Source organism: Octopus sinensis, linkage group LG12, assembly GCF_006345805.1.
Source record: "Octopus sinensis linkage group LG12, ASM634580v1, whole genome shotgun sequence".
NCBI classification, from domain to species: Eukaryota; Metazoa; Mollusca; class Cephalopoda; order Octopoda; family Octopodidae; genus Octopus; species Octopus sinensis.
In genome coordinates, this window is record NC_043008.1 from 48,249,255 (window position 1) to 48,266,169 (window position 16,915).

The following is a 16,915-nucleotide window of genomic DNA, read 5'->3' on the forward strand; positions in this document are numbered from 1 at the left end:
TATACGAATAATTGAATGCAGCATCAGAGCGCTTTAGCTGTTATTTCTAGCATTGTAGGTGTTCCAACAGCCTCCATCGTGTTTGATGAGAATTATTGTTATCCTTTTTGGTGATGCATTGCTAAACAGTTGACTGATTTAATTATTTGGATGTGTGTGTACATATATATATATATATAAGAATAAAAGAATACATGTGTGTGTATATATGTGTATGTATGTATGCATACGTATATGTATATACACACATACACACACACATATATATATATACATGCACACATACATATATATACATGTACACATACATATATATATATATGCATACATATACATATATATACGCATACATATACATATATATATATATGCATACATATACATATATATATATATGCATACATATATATATATATATGCATACATATACATATATATATATATATATACATATATATATATACATGCATACATATATACATATACATGCATACATATATACATATACATGCATACATATATACATATATATATATACATGCATACATATATACATATATATATACATGCATACATATATACATATATATATATACATGCATACATATATACATATATATATACATGCATACATATATACATATATATATACATGCATACATATATACATATATATATATATATACATGCATACATATATGTATATATATACATGCATACATATATGTATATATATACATGCATACATATATACATACATATATATTAAAATTATATATATACAGCATACATATATATATATACATGCTTACATATATATATATATATATATATATGAATATAAGTATGCATACATGTGTATATTTGTGAGGGTCTTTGCAAAAAAATCTACATACATATACTGTGTGCATATATATATGTGTGTGTGCGCGCATGCAAACACACACATATATATATACATATATACATGTATGTACACACACATACTTTATAACATATATCGTATCTGTCAATATGTGTGTGCGTGTGTGTGTGTGTGTGTGTGTGAATCGGCGTAATGTGATATGTACAGTTCAGATAATGTTATGTAATATAATATAGTGCGCAATATAACCGAGTCAATATTTCTTTATTTGATGGAGTAAATACATAAAACCAAAGATTATTTAATATAAAAGAGAAACTCCTGACAAAAGATTGGAAGGAAAAAAAAACAGGTCCCGGTTTATTGATGTTCAACGGTTGACGCCTCCATTCAGTTGGACTCTTTCAACAACTCAACTTTTATCTGTTCTTTAGACACGTTAAAAATAGCAGCCAAACCTCCCTCAAAACACAAGTGATCTCGCAAACAAAGAATACATGAGATCAGGTTGTCTGGTTGAAAACGGGCGGGAGGGTCATGGCTAGAGTGCTTTTGATCATAGGTCTTCTGGTTTGTGAGTGACCAAGAATAAATATAGTTTATAATGATTTAAAGTCAGTCTAAAATAATCACACTTTACTATTACACTTTTATACAGCAGGCGTCCCAAGGCAACTTTTCGCCAGACCTCAACAAAACTCTCTCTCTCTCCCTCCCTCCCCCCTTAGTCCTGCTCTCTCTCTTTCTCCCTCTCTCTTTTCCCTTTCTCAATCCTCTCTCCCTTTCTCAATCATCTCTTCTTTATCTCTCTCCCTCTCTCTCCCTCTCTCTCATTTCTCTCTGTCTCCTCTTTCTCGTCGTAGCTTCGCTAAGGAGGCATGATAAGCCACAAACATGTTCAATGTTGTTTCCCTTTACTAAACACAGACTAAACACACGAACACTAACATAATCGACATTTAATAAATTTTAATTATTTTAATTAACTAAATATAAGAGTTGTCTCCTCCTGTCTTTATCAATAATAATTTAGCTAATTAGTGACCAGTAAGGATGTCATTAATTGAATTTTCATAACTTCCTGCATCAAGTGTGTGTGTGTGTATGTGTGTGTGTGTGTTTGAAATATCTTCTCTCTTTTATCATTCACTTGCTTCAGTCATTAGAAGAATGCGGCCATGCTGGGGCAGTGCGTCCGAGAGTTTTAGTCGAATGAAGTGATCCTTAAGGCTTCTACTTATTCCAGCGGTCTCATTTGCTGAGCCTCTAAGTCGCGAGGACGTAACACACCAACACCGGTTACCAAGCGGTGAGGGCGGAACAACCACTGACCTGGACGGGCTTCTTTGGTCAGCCAAGGGCTGTAGAAGAATACACTTGCTCAAGGTTCCACGCAGCGGGACTGAACCCGGAACCATGTGGTTGGAAACGTCTTACCACGCAACCGTCGCTGAGTGACAACATGCGCGCATGCTCACTGGCGCCCACATCCACACTCACACGCACATGTAGAGACATACGCACACGCATATCCACACGAACAGACACATACAAGCATACACACACACACACACATAGACACATGCATACAGATCTACATATACATACAAACACATGTACACACGCAAATATACACACAGACACATTCGAAAACGGATTTATTTCTAAAATTTCTTTTACTGATTGTTTTAAATATCATCAAAAAGCGTTCCAATCATGACTACACCGTCCTTTCGTGAAGATGGAGTTGCATATTGGAGGAAATTTAGTTGCTATTTCTAGCAGTTCGTGTAACTCGATAGAGACTGGCGGGTCAGATGAACGAAATGGCCAAGAAAACACTGGTTATCTCCCTTACATCAGTCGTTTCATTTTCCCTGGTTTTTCACGAATCAAGAATCCCCGGCTCTACCAGTCATTCCTTCGGTCTCGTATTAATGTGTTCCCATCAACAGAAATGCATTAATGCCGCAACTTCCATTCACTTCTTCCCACTTTATCTCCTCTCCGCATAAGATTTAAAAAAACATTTTAGAAGAACTGTGCACATTCGGTTCTGATTTGGAGAACATAGAGGCACATGTGCCTCAGCCTGTTTTTAGCTAGTGTGCCGCAGTACATATGTGTATTATATATGTTTCATGAGTGTGCCGCGAATTTGTACAGGTATGCTTAGAGATTTTAGTTCGAGTGTATTTCGTTCCGGGAAAACTCAAATGCGTCCAACGCTGACATGGAACAGTTTTTAATGCAGGGATTTGAGTGGTTTTTAAACAAGGAGAAAGTCACAAAGCGATTTCGGGACGATTATCAAATTGATTGAAACTAACAGAATACACACGTGTGTGTGTGTGTGTGTGTGTGTTTGCGCGCGCGAGCTCATCTTTCTATGTATATGTCTGTCCATATGCGAGCGAATGTATATAGCTATTTATATACGTATATACTTATTTTTATTTATATATATATATGCGTGTATATATGTGTGTGTATGTGTGCGAGTATACACACACATACATACATACATACATACATACATACATACATACATACATTAAACGGCATAGTGGTGGCCCCGATCCAGGAGTTCCAGGGTCTTGGGGAAAGTGGACCCACGTCTGAGCTATTATTATTCCTGGGTCTTCTCTGGTCAAAAGTAGTGAAACCTGTCAGGGTCCCAGTCATGGCAAAAACTAATAAATTGACAACTTGGCGTGGAGGGACCCCTAATTCTCATTAGAACTTCCTTCCTGTTAGGTAAACTCTAATAAAAAAAAAGAACAAAAGAACTTGAACGGTAGTTGGTCCCTTGTCATCTCAACTCCTGTTGTGCCACTGGTTTTATCCTGAAAACTGGGTTCAGTGCTGTGCGGCACTTTATTCACTCAGAACAAATTCTTGCACAGGGAATCCTTGGATTCTTGGAACTTGCAGAGTGTAGGAAGTGGTCTTACTCGGTCACCATTTGGCTGCTGCCATATTAATATATGTGTGTATGTATATATGAATGTATGCATGAGTGTATATGTATATGTATTTGTGTGTGTGTGTGTGTGTGAGAGAGAGAGAGAGAGAGAGAGAGAGAGAGAGAGAGAGAATCTTTTTTAAATAGATTTTTGGTCAGTTTTTATACGAAAACAAATTCATTTTATTAGTAACAATAAAGTACAAAGAAACAAAGAAACAAAAGAAGTTGGGTGGAGGGGGTTAAACAGCAGAAGAGGGGGGCAATGGGGTCGCACCCTCTAGAACAAAGTGTGTTCGCTGGCAGCCCGCAGTAATGACCGTGATGGTGCTACGTCAGAGAATGGTCAGTGACACTCGCTACCGCTGCCGCTCCACTCCGAGGGGCTCGTTTCTCAAACGGGCCGCTGTGATCCCGGTTTTGCCGAGGAAATCGGTTGCGCGGTGAACAAGAGCACCTGAGAACCCGACGAGGACTGACACACACTGATAGCGGTCAGTCAGGCTCCTGTATTTTTATATTTTTCTCTCCTTTGTGTTTTGGGTGGCAATACCCAGACTTGAGGCCGATGCAACAAGGTCGGGGCCAGAGAACGTGTCGCTGCACGTTGCGTCCGAGACTAGGGACCTGCCCTCGTCGTATGGGAAGAGAAGGACTCTTCTGCCGTGACGCTTACCGTCCCCGACCTACTGACTCCCGCTGAGACGGGAACCCAGCCGCGTTGAGGCCACTTCTAATTATGTCATTCAGTGCGGTGTGTCGGGGGAACCGGCTTATGCTATGGCTGCAGAATAAGGGATGCAGGCCGAATTCATCGGCTACCACTCCGTAAGAGCATTTATGCGACTCACACACGCGGAGACCGAGACGTCGGGCCACTCCGATACTCGTGCACTTATCATCTAGAAGAATACCGGTAAATGGGGAGGGAATTGAGCCGGGTTCGGCTGTTTGATTGCGAAGTGGAATGGAGGCAGGCGAGGCGCCCGAAGGCTGGCGTCTGATGTCATCCCAGTTACGTTGGACATTTGTATTCTGGGGGACCGGTCCAATCGATTAGAGCTGACTCCAGTTTCTGGGCCACAGCTGGATCGGCCATTCTATGAAGTATCTCACCGATGAGGACACGGTTGGAAGAGACCAAAGATAGGTCGTTAGAGTCAGGTCTAATGCGGAACGGAGACCAAGGCCACCGAATCTAAAAAGCAGTTCAGCCTGTTGCCAGCCGACGCTCTTGAAACTGACATTACAGATCAGTTCAGCATTGAACGGGGTTACCGATATCACTGCGGTGGTCTCTGAGAGGGAGACATGGCGCACTGCGCAGCGAGAAAAGGAGTTTAGGAAGGGCTGAGCAATTCCTGAAGAAGAAGAAGAGCACTGAGTGCCCGTCTATCCCGAATAAGGCCGCAAGCTTGGTCCTCAGGCACTCCGTTGTCGCTTTCGGGAGGACTGCGGAACCAAGAATGCAGATGGCGTCTCTAGGCGTTAAACACGCCCCAACCAAGATGGACAAGAGACTGAGTACTAAGTCCTAGAATTCAGCGTCACCATAGCTCATGTTTATCACCTCTGATTTGGACGGGTTGATCTCAAGCCCGAGAAGCTTTGAGGATGGAATAATCTGCTGACGGTCCCCAACACCAGACTCAGCCGAGCTACCCAGGGTCGCATCATCAAGGAAGCAGACAACATCATCGAAGCCAACGCAAAAAGGAACGGACCAAGAAAGTTACTTTGCTGGACACCTCTAGAAGAAGCGATCCTGTTGTCAGCAGCCATGAGTGATCGGCGTGTACCATAGGAAAGGTATGAAAGTGGGTGGAAGGAGGGGAACGCGTCTTAGACACGTCTTCAAGATGCGGCCACGCTCTGTTGAGGGCCTTTTTTTAAATCCAGTTCCTGTTGGAAAGTGATGAGGGAGGTGTTTGCTGTATGAAACGTCTGGCACCCTTGACTCCTCTTGACGGGGCTGAGTGCCTCGCTCAGGTCATCCTTTGACTCATTTACAATCTAACCTGTCCGTAAGGCGTCAAAAGACGTCGCCCACCGGTCTCGGACGGGTGCCTCCGTCCTTCTTCAATGCAATCAGGTTGACCTCGAAGAGAAGATCTCGGGTATGGCGGGGGAGGTGTGCGTGAAGAAGCCTATCAGAGCAATGATGGATCGATACCAGCATGCTTCCGCGTCGGCGGTGTGTGGCGAGATTAATTTCTGAGCTGTCGCGGGCCATCAACTCCACCACCGCTGGTCGCAGGGAACGATATCAAGGCAGCAGCCACGCCATCACTGGACACGGTGAAGGACGAATCTCTGTCAGGGATTCCGAAATCTGCCGGAAAGTCTGGATGCTTAAGCCAGAACATGAGCTGTAGGTTCGAATACTGTGTTGCTTGAGGCCAGCATACGCAGAAACGTTGCCCTTGGTTAGTTTGCAATTGGCCTGTAAGCGAAGCCTTTTTACACAATCGGAAGGGGCCTGCATGCACGGCGTCGGCGGGCAGCCCGAGAGAAGCAAGAGGCTAGTTGGTGAGGGGTGGCTGAAGGTAAAGACGTTGTATCTAAGCCTCAAAGTCAAGGACAAAAAATATATATATATATATATATATATATATAATATGACAGGATTCTTCCAGTTTCCGTAATCATGCAGTGGAACTGAACCCAGATCCATGTGGTTGAGAAGCAAGCTTCTTATCATCATCATCATCATCATCATCGTTTAGCGTCCGTTTTCCATGCTAGCATGGGTTGGATGGGTCAACTGGGGTCTGTGAAGCTGGAAGGCTTCGTCAGGCCCAGTCAGATCTGGCAGTGTTTCTACGGCTGGATGCCCTTCCTAACGCCAACCACTCCGCGAGTGTAGTGGGTGTTTTTTACGTGCCACCTGCACAGGTGCCAGACAGAGCTGGTGAACGGCCACGAACGGATGGTGCTTTTACGTGTCACCCGCTCGGGGCCAGGCGATGCTGGCAACGGACACGAACGGATGGTGCTTTTACGTGCCACCGACACGGGGCCAGACAGAGCTGGCAACCGGCCACGAACGGACGGTGCTTTTACGTGTCACCGGCACGGGGGCCAGCCGAGGCTGGCAACGGATGCGAACGGATGGTGCTTTTACGTGCCACCGACACGGTTGCCAGACAGAGCTGGCAAACGGCCACGAACGGATGGTGCTTTTACGTGCCACCGACACGGGGCCAGACAGAGCTGGCCAACGGCCACGAACGGACGGTGCTTTTACGTGTCACCGGCACGGGGCCAGGCGAGGCTGGCAACGAACACGAACGGATGGTGCTTTTACGTGCCACCGACACGGGGCCAGCCAGAGCTGGCAAACGGCCACAAGCGAATGGTGCTTTTACGTATCACCGGCACGGGTGCCAGACGAGGCTGACAGCGGACACGAACAGATGGGTCACTTAACCCCTGCTTTCTGATATATGATTTGATTTTGATTGTTCTCACTGGTCTTGCCGGGTCTTCTCACGCACAGCATACTTCCATAGGTCTCGGTCTCTGGTCATTTCCTTGGTGAGACCTAGAGTTCGAAGGTCGTGCTTCACCACCTCGACCCAGGTTTTCCTGGGTCTACCTCTTCCACAGGTCCCCTCAACTGCCAGGGTGTGGCACTTTTTCACACACCTATCTTCATCCATTCTCACCACATGACCATACCAGCGCAATCGTCTCTCTTGCACACAACATCTGATTCCTCTTAGGTCCAACTTTTCTCTCAAGGTACTTACACTCTGTCGACTATGAACACTGACATTACACATCCAACGGAGCATACTAGCTTCATTTCTCGCGAGCTTACGCATGTCCTCAGCAGTCACGGCCCATGTTCACTGCCATGTAGCATGGCTGTTCGTACACATGCATCATACAGTCTGCCTTTTACTCTGAGCGAGAGGCCTTTAGTCACCAACAGAGGTAAGAGCTCCCTAAACTTTGCCCAGGCTATTCTTACTCTAGCCGTTACACTTTCAGCACACCCACCCCCACTACTGACTTGGTCACCAAGATAACGGAAGCTATCAACCACTTCTAGTTTTTCCCCTGGAAAGTGACGGAAGTTGTTTTCTGCAGATTTTCAGAGGTTAATGCTCCCGAGCATCTGCCACATACAAAAACCATCTTCCTAGTGAGCCTTCCTATGACATTGCTGCACCTCTTATGTGTCCATAGCTTACACTTGGTGCATCTTATAGAGTTTCTACCTACACCTTTTCTACAGATCGAGCAGGGCCATCTACCTGAAGGCGTTGTGATTTGTCTACCTTCCTACTTATTACGACTTTGGTTTTAGCTAGGTTGACTCTAAGGCCCTTCGATTCTAAACCATGCTTCCACACCTGAAACTTCTTCTCCAGTTCTGATAATGACTCAGCAATTAGAGCAAGGTCATCAGCATAGAGGAGCTCCCAGGGGCATCCTGTCTTGAATTCCTCCGTTATTGCCTGGAGGACTATGATAAATAGGAGGGGGCTGAGGACTGAGCCTTGGTGGACCCCTACCTCTACCCGGAATTCTTCACTGTACTCATTTCCAACCCTCACCTTACTAGCAGCGTCCCTGTACATGGCTTGCACAGCTCTCACTAACCATTCTTCTATTCCTAGTTTCCTCATTGACCACCATATGAGGGATCGGGGGACCCTGTCGAAGGCTTTCTCCATGTCAACAAAAGCCAGGTACATGGCCTTATCTTTGGCTAGGTATTTCTCCTGCAGCTGCCTTACCAGGAATATAGCATCAGTGGTACTTTTCCCTGGCACGAAACCAAACTGCATCTCATCTAAACTAACTCTCTCTCTAATTAGTTGGCTTATGACCCTCTCTGTAACCTTCATCACCTGATCCAACAGCTTGATACCTCTGTAATTATTTGTATCTAGGGCATCACCTTTACCTTTGTAGCAGTTGACTATTATGCTGCTACACCAGTCATGGGTATGACTCCTTCATGTATCACCTGATTAACTATACAGGTGACTAGGCTATAGCCGACACTACCAGATATTTTGAGCATCTCTGCAGTGATACCTGATGGGCCTGGGGCTTTCCCTGTCTTCATGCTTCTAATTGCCTTAGCTACTAAGGAACTATCAACCCTGGTAGCTGGTCCCTCTGTTGGGTCAACGTTCGGCAGACTCTCTTTATCCCATTCATTTTCTTTATTCAGCAACCTTTCATAGTGGCATCTCCAAGCCTCTCTCTTTGCATCCTCGTTTAGCGCAAGTGAACCATCTTCCATGCGAACACACTTCTCTCCCACCACATCACAATTCTCTCTCACACACTGTCTTGCAACGCGAAACACCTCCAGTCTTTGGTCCTCACGGCGCAGAACATTGGCAAATTTTTTCTTATCTGCTTCCCCTCTGGCTAGATAGACCTGTCTCCTAGCTTCCCTTTTAGCAGTCTGATACAATTCCCTGCTACCACCATTCTTCCAGTGCTTCCAAGTCTGTCTCTTTTCTCTAATAGCCCTGTCTACGACACTGTTCCACCACTACGTTACCTTGGGACGAGAGGGGACTTATATATATTATATATATATATATATATATATATATATATATGCACTAATTTAAAATGGAAATGAAATTATGCTACAATACAAGTTCAATCGTTTAGCTTTTCTTCCCACCATTCTTCGTTATCTTTTAACGAACTCTGAAAACGCAGCCATTATTTCCAAACAGTCCGATTGTTGTGCAGAAGATATGAAAATAATAACTTTGTATTAAGCATTGATGAGAGACTGATTATTCATAAAACTGATATCGTTTTATTCACTGGTTTTTCGCATCAATCATCTCAGCTTGCAGCTTTGTTGAGACTTTTGTGTTCCAATCGAGAAGAAAGCACTAAAAAAAAACCGCTGTGTCTCAAGTTGCTAAATAAATAATTGGGAAAGACAGAGCTATAACAAAAAGAATAGTTTAGATTTGGAGAGTGTCTCTATGTTCTTATGAGGTCCGTGCTTTTCCATTTTCTTGCTTGTTCCTAACAGAGAAGATTCGGTCAACACTGTTTGTCGCTTTCACCCAGCAAAGCCAACTTTTAATACATAATTTTCGCAACTTCATTGGAGCGTTGAGAATTATCATTTGAAACAAACTTCATCCAAGTCGTAATCTTCATTTATTTCCTTCGTTAATTCCAGCAGCTGCCGCTACGCTTGTTAAATTTTATACAACGCTCGCCAAATACAGTAAAATACGGTGAAATAGAGTTTGAAAACCGAGTCAATGGAGATGAGTTACAAAATAAAATCTGCAAGCGATTTAAATGCATAGAACTCCCCAAGTATTTGTATCATATTTTTAAGTTTTCGTACTCAACGACTCTACAAACTCGCAGTCGACTGGTAAACATTCCCGATGAATATTTTGTGCCTCTTGTCCGTGAATTTCGCTTCAGTACTGTTTTCAAGAAAGACCTTAGCTCCATGAAATAATGCTTTGGGAAGTTGATAAATTGTTGCCATTACACAGAAAAAATTATGCTGTCACTTTGGTGTGTGATCAACACGAGAGATTTCTGGATGACATACTTAGCATTGTAAATGTATTTTTTCAAAATTATTATTTTAATAAGAATAACCAAGTTTCATTTTATGTCTCAGTAAATAATAAGAAGAAACCAAAAATAAGCAATGATTAAATAAAGCACGTCGATCACCCACCAAAATAAATTTGCTCACGTAGATCACACGCCAAAGTAGCACCAACACAAAGTAAGCTAGAAAGTAACCTCCAGTTATCTCCCTTTAAATTGTTGTGGCAACAGAATTACTCGGTCATTTCAATCAATTGAAACATTATAAATCTTCCCTGTGCCCGAAATAAGAATGTAAACACGGTCTTCCTATATTGTTCATGTGCATGAAAAAGAGGAATCTGATGTGTCTGCTCAACAACAGTATAGTTTACAATCTTGTTTCAGCCACAGTAAGGCTCTATAATATTCCAGTTTAGATTTGCGCTGCATTGTACATAAAAAGTATTTTCTAAGTACAAATATAAAGACCTTCTGTAATATTGAGTTTTAACATAGTCACATGGCTGTGTATTTGGAGAGTTAGGTGGTATAAGGGTTCAAATCAACCCCAGTCCTTTATTTGTACATATTTTATCGATCCCGGAAGGATAAAATGTAAATACAACTTTCGTAGTCACGGGACGTAAAGAGGCGCAACTAAACACTACAAAGTGCTCTGCCGGCGGTTGTCATTTCGCAGTCTTTATAAGATCGTTCAAAACGGAACACTGAAAGAACAAAGGTAGAATCAGGTGCAGCAGAGGACAGAGCTAAAAGAAAAACCTGTTAAGTTTATAAGAATGAAAGATGTATTGGGACAAATGAAATGAACTTGTGTAGAAATGAGAAAACAGGGATCGTAATACGACGCTGACATTGAGGTATTTTCTAATGACGGGTTCGACTTGACGATTCTGGTTGCTAGAACAGTTAATCCTTGCAATTTGAAACCAGCCAAAATAGAAAAACAAAAGCGATGTTGGCAGTTTGTTAAAATGTGTTAATTATAATTAAATTTGATTAGCTGCTACAACACTTCTGAAAGAATTCTTTTACCAAAAGAAAACTCGAATGATTTGTTTTGATTGTGTCACAAAGGAGATTAAAGCAGTCGAGTTGTCAGGAATATCTTTGGTTGGAATAATTAAAGAAATTTAGTTCCTGCACACATGAGATTATTTTCATAATAGTAATTTAGAATGGTACTAAATGTAAATACAATTTTACTCTTAGTAAATACAAAAAGAAATAAAACTAATTTTAACGTTCCAACAATGTTCCGAGTTAAATTGATTAGTCGCCATCTTAGATGTCAGAAACGTTGATTAAAGTCAGAATCTATAAAAGCTGAAACAAGACACCATGTTGCTTCTGTATCTGCTGCGGTGTCGTTATTGCACTTACATAGAGTTTTTCTACATAACAGAGACTGAATTTTCTTAACCAACTACTCAGAGTTTCACTTTGCCGAGTATTCAAACAAGCGACAATGGGAAACAGTACGACAATCCAAAAGCAAAAACATTTATAAATAAATCAAAACAAAAATTAGTCACTGGGGTTTCATTGGTTGCTGAAAAACGTTAAAAAATATGCCCCGCATTCATCTATTCAATTGTTACACGCGAAATACCTGAGACATTTGCAAAAACATATTTTCATGCGTTCAGTAAAACACACAAGAGTCTCGAAGGTGTCTATTCTTAATGCTGCTTAAGTGTTGCTGAATAATTTAGTGTTTCTTGCTCCAATGCGTCACCAATTTTCAGGGTATGGAGGGTCCATTCTATGAAATAAACCATTTTAATCAGTCGGGATTTAAACATTCCTTAATAATATTGGTGGAAGTGTCTGCAAGTATTCATAAATTCTGATCTTTTTTTTTATCAAACTTACAAAAGCATGTAATACAATGCAATTTTTCGGAGAGACAAAAATCACACCTGATGAAACAATTAAGGTAGGAATATGCGTACAAGACGCAGACAAGTCAAAAATCATTCGCACTTTCGCCAAAACTTTTTTTGTAAGTTGGCCGCATTGCCCTCAGCGTTTACGTGCTAAAAAGTGAAATTCATGTGGTTATGTAACCGAGGTTTGACCTTCATCGCTCCAGTTTCCTTTCTTGTCTTACAGAGTCGCTGCGTGACGGTGTGCACCAAGCAAGAACAGATCAGTGACTGATTTCTCTGGTCGGGGAGGTGAGTCAGGGGCTGAAATGCATCGCTGGCTTTCAGTACAATAGGGTGATAGCGCTCTACCGCGTAGAAGTGTGTGTGTGTGTGTGTGAGTGAACTGAAAATTTTTTAAATAGCTGGACCAGAGTGAAGCATGAAGAGGGAGCAGGGCCCCCTATCAATTTCCACCTTTGACGTGAAGATTCAACCGGCACAAGAGATGGCTCAGGTGAACCAACGAGTAACAGTCGATTAGGTGGCAGATTCTCTGCAAATTAGCCATGGTTCTACACACGAAATCATTCGCGACAAGCTTCGCCTGCATAAAGTCTGTGCAAGATGAGTAGCAAGAGAGCTTATGGAAGCGCATAAGGGGTCCGTCAACGCTTACTCGACCGCTACGATGAAGGCGAAGCGATTTTTGGAAAGAAGCCACTGGAGATGAGATCTGGGTCCATCACTTTGAATCAGAATCAAAAGAAGAAAAAATAGTATGGATTGGAAACAGCCAGAATCGCCAGCATATATGAAACTGAACACTCAACCTTCAACAGAAAAAGTGATACTGTTTTGAGGGACGCAAAATGGCCGGCACTGGGACATCACCTAGAAAAGGGGTCTGCAGTCACCGGTGTAGGCTGCGGTGAAATTCTGGCCAACAAAATGAAATCAGTAATTCGCACCGAACGCCGGGGTCTATTGTCGAAGCAAATGTTGTTGTTGCACGACACGGGTGCCCACACCTATTGAAATTTGGGTTTCGAGTTGCTGGAACAGCCTGCATACAGTCCGCATCTCGTCCTTTCGCCCAGCAACTCTTCGAACCACTCTAACCTCCTCCATGAGGTCATCGATTTATTACGGACAAAGACACGCAGGAAGCGGTGCAGAAATGGCTGCGTGACAAACTGAAAACCTCCTTTTTCCGATGGAATAAGCAATCTTGGGAACCCCTGAAAGAAGTGCACCGAAAAGCAAGGAGTCTCTGTCAAAAAATGATGAAACTGTTCAACTCCTGCTTTTGCTTTAATAAATTACAGAAACAAGCGTTGACTTACCCTCTTAGATCAATCAATTTTATAATTGCTAATTAGACTCCAAGACGTATTCGAAGGCTGAGGTGGAGAAAATCATTTCTAAGGCTCTGAATGTGTATAAATGTTGCAGGAGTTATTATTGAAGGGTTTTGTTTCAGTGCTGTTTACAAGAAAGGACCTCACCTCCATAAAATGATGCTTTGAGAAGTTGAAGGTAAACTGCCGCAATTGCATACAAATCAATCCAATACAAATACGCAAAGCTCTCCTATCGACTGCATGTCCCTTCCTCTCACTCTCTCTCTAGAATTAATTAGTTTACTCTTAAGAGCCCCCCCCCCCCGCGGCCTCTAACAAAGCGCTGCTGCCCAGGTTAAGGGCCACAGGACATAATAGCCACTTCTAACAGCATCTGACCATTTTATCTGTTTAGTTGTCAGTCGGTCGATGTTCTGAGAGTAACATAACTTCCACTTGGTGGTAATCCAACAATTTAAACGCATCAACTTGCGTCTCAAATCCAATTCTTTTCTCCCGAATTTGCTGAACGTTTATAGGGTCCCCTGAACCCAGACTTAAAATTTTCTACAATAAACAGTTAAACGCCCGGTAATTCCATGCCAGGAATCTCCATGATCGTTCGACTTGCCAAAACTTCCTCAACCCTCTCTCATAAAAGCTGACGTAATTATGCCCCACAACCTGACCCCGTCACAGGTCAGGTGAAAAGGGGCATGCGCCATTGCAGTCACCTTTCGTCAGAATATTCCCAAGTCCTCCCTGGCCACCCGTCCAGCAGAATCTCAGCCAGAATCATCAGCAGATGTGACAACTAGTCACAGACCTTCAGCAATTCTTTGATTTTACAGTTTTACCATTTATGTTCTGTTGTAGAATATCCAAAGTTACTTTCTGAACACTGAAGGACTAATGACAATTTGCTCTAATGTGGGGCTTAATTAGTGGCTGCCGGAACCTCCTGGGGACAATTCCAAAAAAGTTAGTGACAATGTTTTAGTTGACATTTTGAAGCGAAAACTCTTGGTTTTGTAGCACAAAGCGACAAATTTAAGGATAAATGGAATCATTCTAATGGACCCTGTTGTGTAGTCCTACAAGAATACGAAACAGAGAGAAAGAAGATGGAGTCGACTTGGGTAGGATTTGAACTTTGTTGCTACGAAGCTAGGTCACTAAATGCCACAACACTTTAGCATATTTGCCAGTTCAGTTGAATGTAATCAGCAAATTAATGGGGAAAAGGGGGTTTTTATCATCTCTTACGATCTGTAGCTAGAATATCAAATATGATGGACGCATCGCTATAAGATATAAACAGAACAAATATAGAAAAATCGTTTGTTTTTGTTGTTTGTGAGAGAGTTGGTGGTTGGGGGGGGAGAATGTTTACATCAATGATAATAAAAGTGTCCCTCAAAAGGCCAGCGTTAAAGACCAGTGAGCGACGCACAGCAGTAAAAAGTTGATTGCTATCAGTCGAACGATCAGACATGCAATAAAATTAAATAAATAAATAATCACATGGGCAAAAAGAGTGAAAAGAATTTGCAGAACATCAAATATTTATTTGGTGCAGCAAGTCTTTTAATCAATGTCTGCTACTGAGACATGTTTAATGGAACTTAAAATGGATAAAAAAAAATAATAAAATAGCATCAGGGAAGGAAAATTCTTTGGTTATGAAATATCAAAACAAAAATATTCCAAATTGGAAATTTTGTAAAGAAATAAATAAATATATAAATTAAATTAAATTAAATTAAAAAAACATGAAATAAATTATTCTTTAAAGATGAAACTGTTGTAAAATATTCGAGTGGGGGGGAGTGTTAAATATTTGATGGTGGTGGTCGTGGTGGTGGAACATGGCGTGTAAATAATGATTTCTGTCTCTGTTATGATATCACAAGTTTATAATGAATGAGTAGAAATAATTGACTCATCCCAGTATATAACTGGTATTAACCCAGACAAATGAGAGAAACACTTCTCTGGTGAGATTTGAACTCCAAACATAAATGATCAGTCCTATCCCAAAATGCAACAGCAGACTCCCCACCCCAATGCAGTCCCAGATCAGTTCTGACCAAGCAGAACTATAAAGACATTCCAGCCACGACTATCACCTCAGCTGTTGTTGTTCAGATACAATGTGTCCTAGATCGGGGATATTTAATATGTCCTTATCATTTTAAGATTGTAGGCTGCTATGTCTAACGAATCACATAGAGCCCCACCTCCTTTGCCAAGGGCTGTATACCAGGGCAGAGGTTCAACATTCATCCATTGTTGTTTCCCCATGATTCTCAGGACTGATTTGAGGAAGATTTGGCTGCTGTTTCTAACAGATCAAGTGATTGCTGTTGTTGCAGAGATGGATTCAGGAGCACAATGCATTATGGGAAGCACCAGAATGGAGACATGGCACAGTGGTGGGCAGTGGTCAGATAAATGCCTCCAGAGACTGGTTCCGGGTCTTTTAGCTCTTTGCATCCAAATCGTGCAGAGACGTCAGCTTTACCTTTTCTCTCTTTGTTGCAGAACAATAAAGAACCCCCCCCCGCCCCCTCTCTCCAAACCAAACAGCTTGGCTGTGGGGGCAAGAAGCTTGATTCCCAGCAACAGGCTTCCACGGGTCAATCCCATTGCATGGCACCTTGGGCAAGGGTCTTCTACTAAATGCCTCAGGCTCACCAAAGCCTTTCGTTGACAAACTGAAAGGAGTCCCTCATGTATGTCTGCATTTCTCCCTCATCACCAGTGTTGGTGTGTTTATGTCCCCCAGTAAGTTAGCAGTTCAGTGGTACCAGGCTTCAAAAAGAAATACTGGGGGGTCAATTCATTTGGCTGATAGTCTTCAAAATGGTGCACCAGCATGACTGAAAGCAAAAAATGAAAATATAATCCACGAATATAGAACGGCAGACTCGTTCAGATTTGTATTTATATGCAAACATGTTGATTGATTGAGTGATTGATTGAGTGATTGATTGAGCGATTGATTGATTGATACATACACACGAGGGGGGGGCTGAAAAGTTCCTGGCTTTGGGTAAAAGAAAATGCAGGAGGATCCGTTCGTTATGATTTCATTGAATATACTCCACTCTCAGATTCACACACTTATTGCACTGGTCCTTCGGTTTTTCTAGGCCCTGTGAAAGAACTCAGAAAGTTGGGCCTCCGACCAGGCCCCTTTCCTGATACTCCTAAAGCCAAGAACCTCTCAGCACCCTCTCATGCATACAGGTATGAATACATATGTGAATCTATATATGAACATAGCATTGTGCCA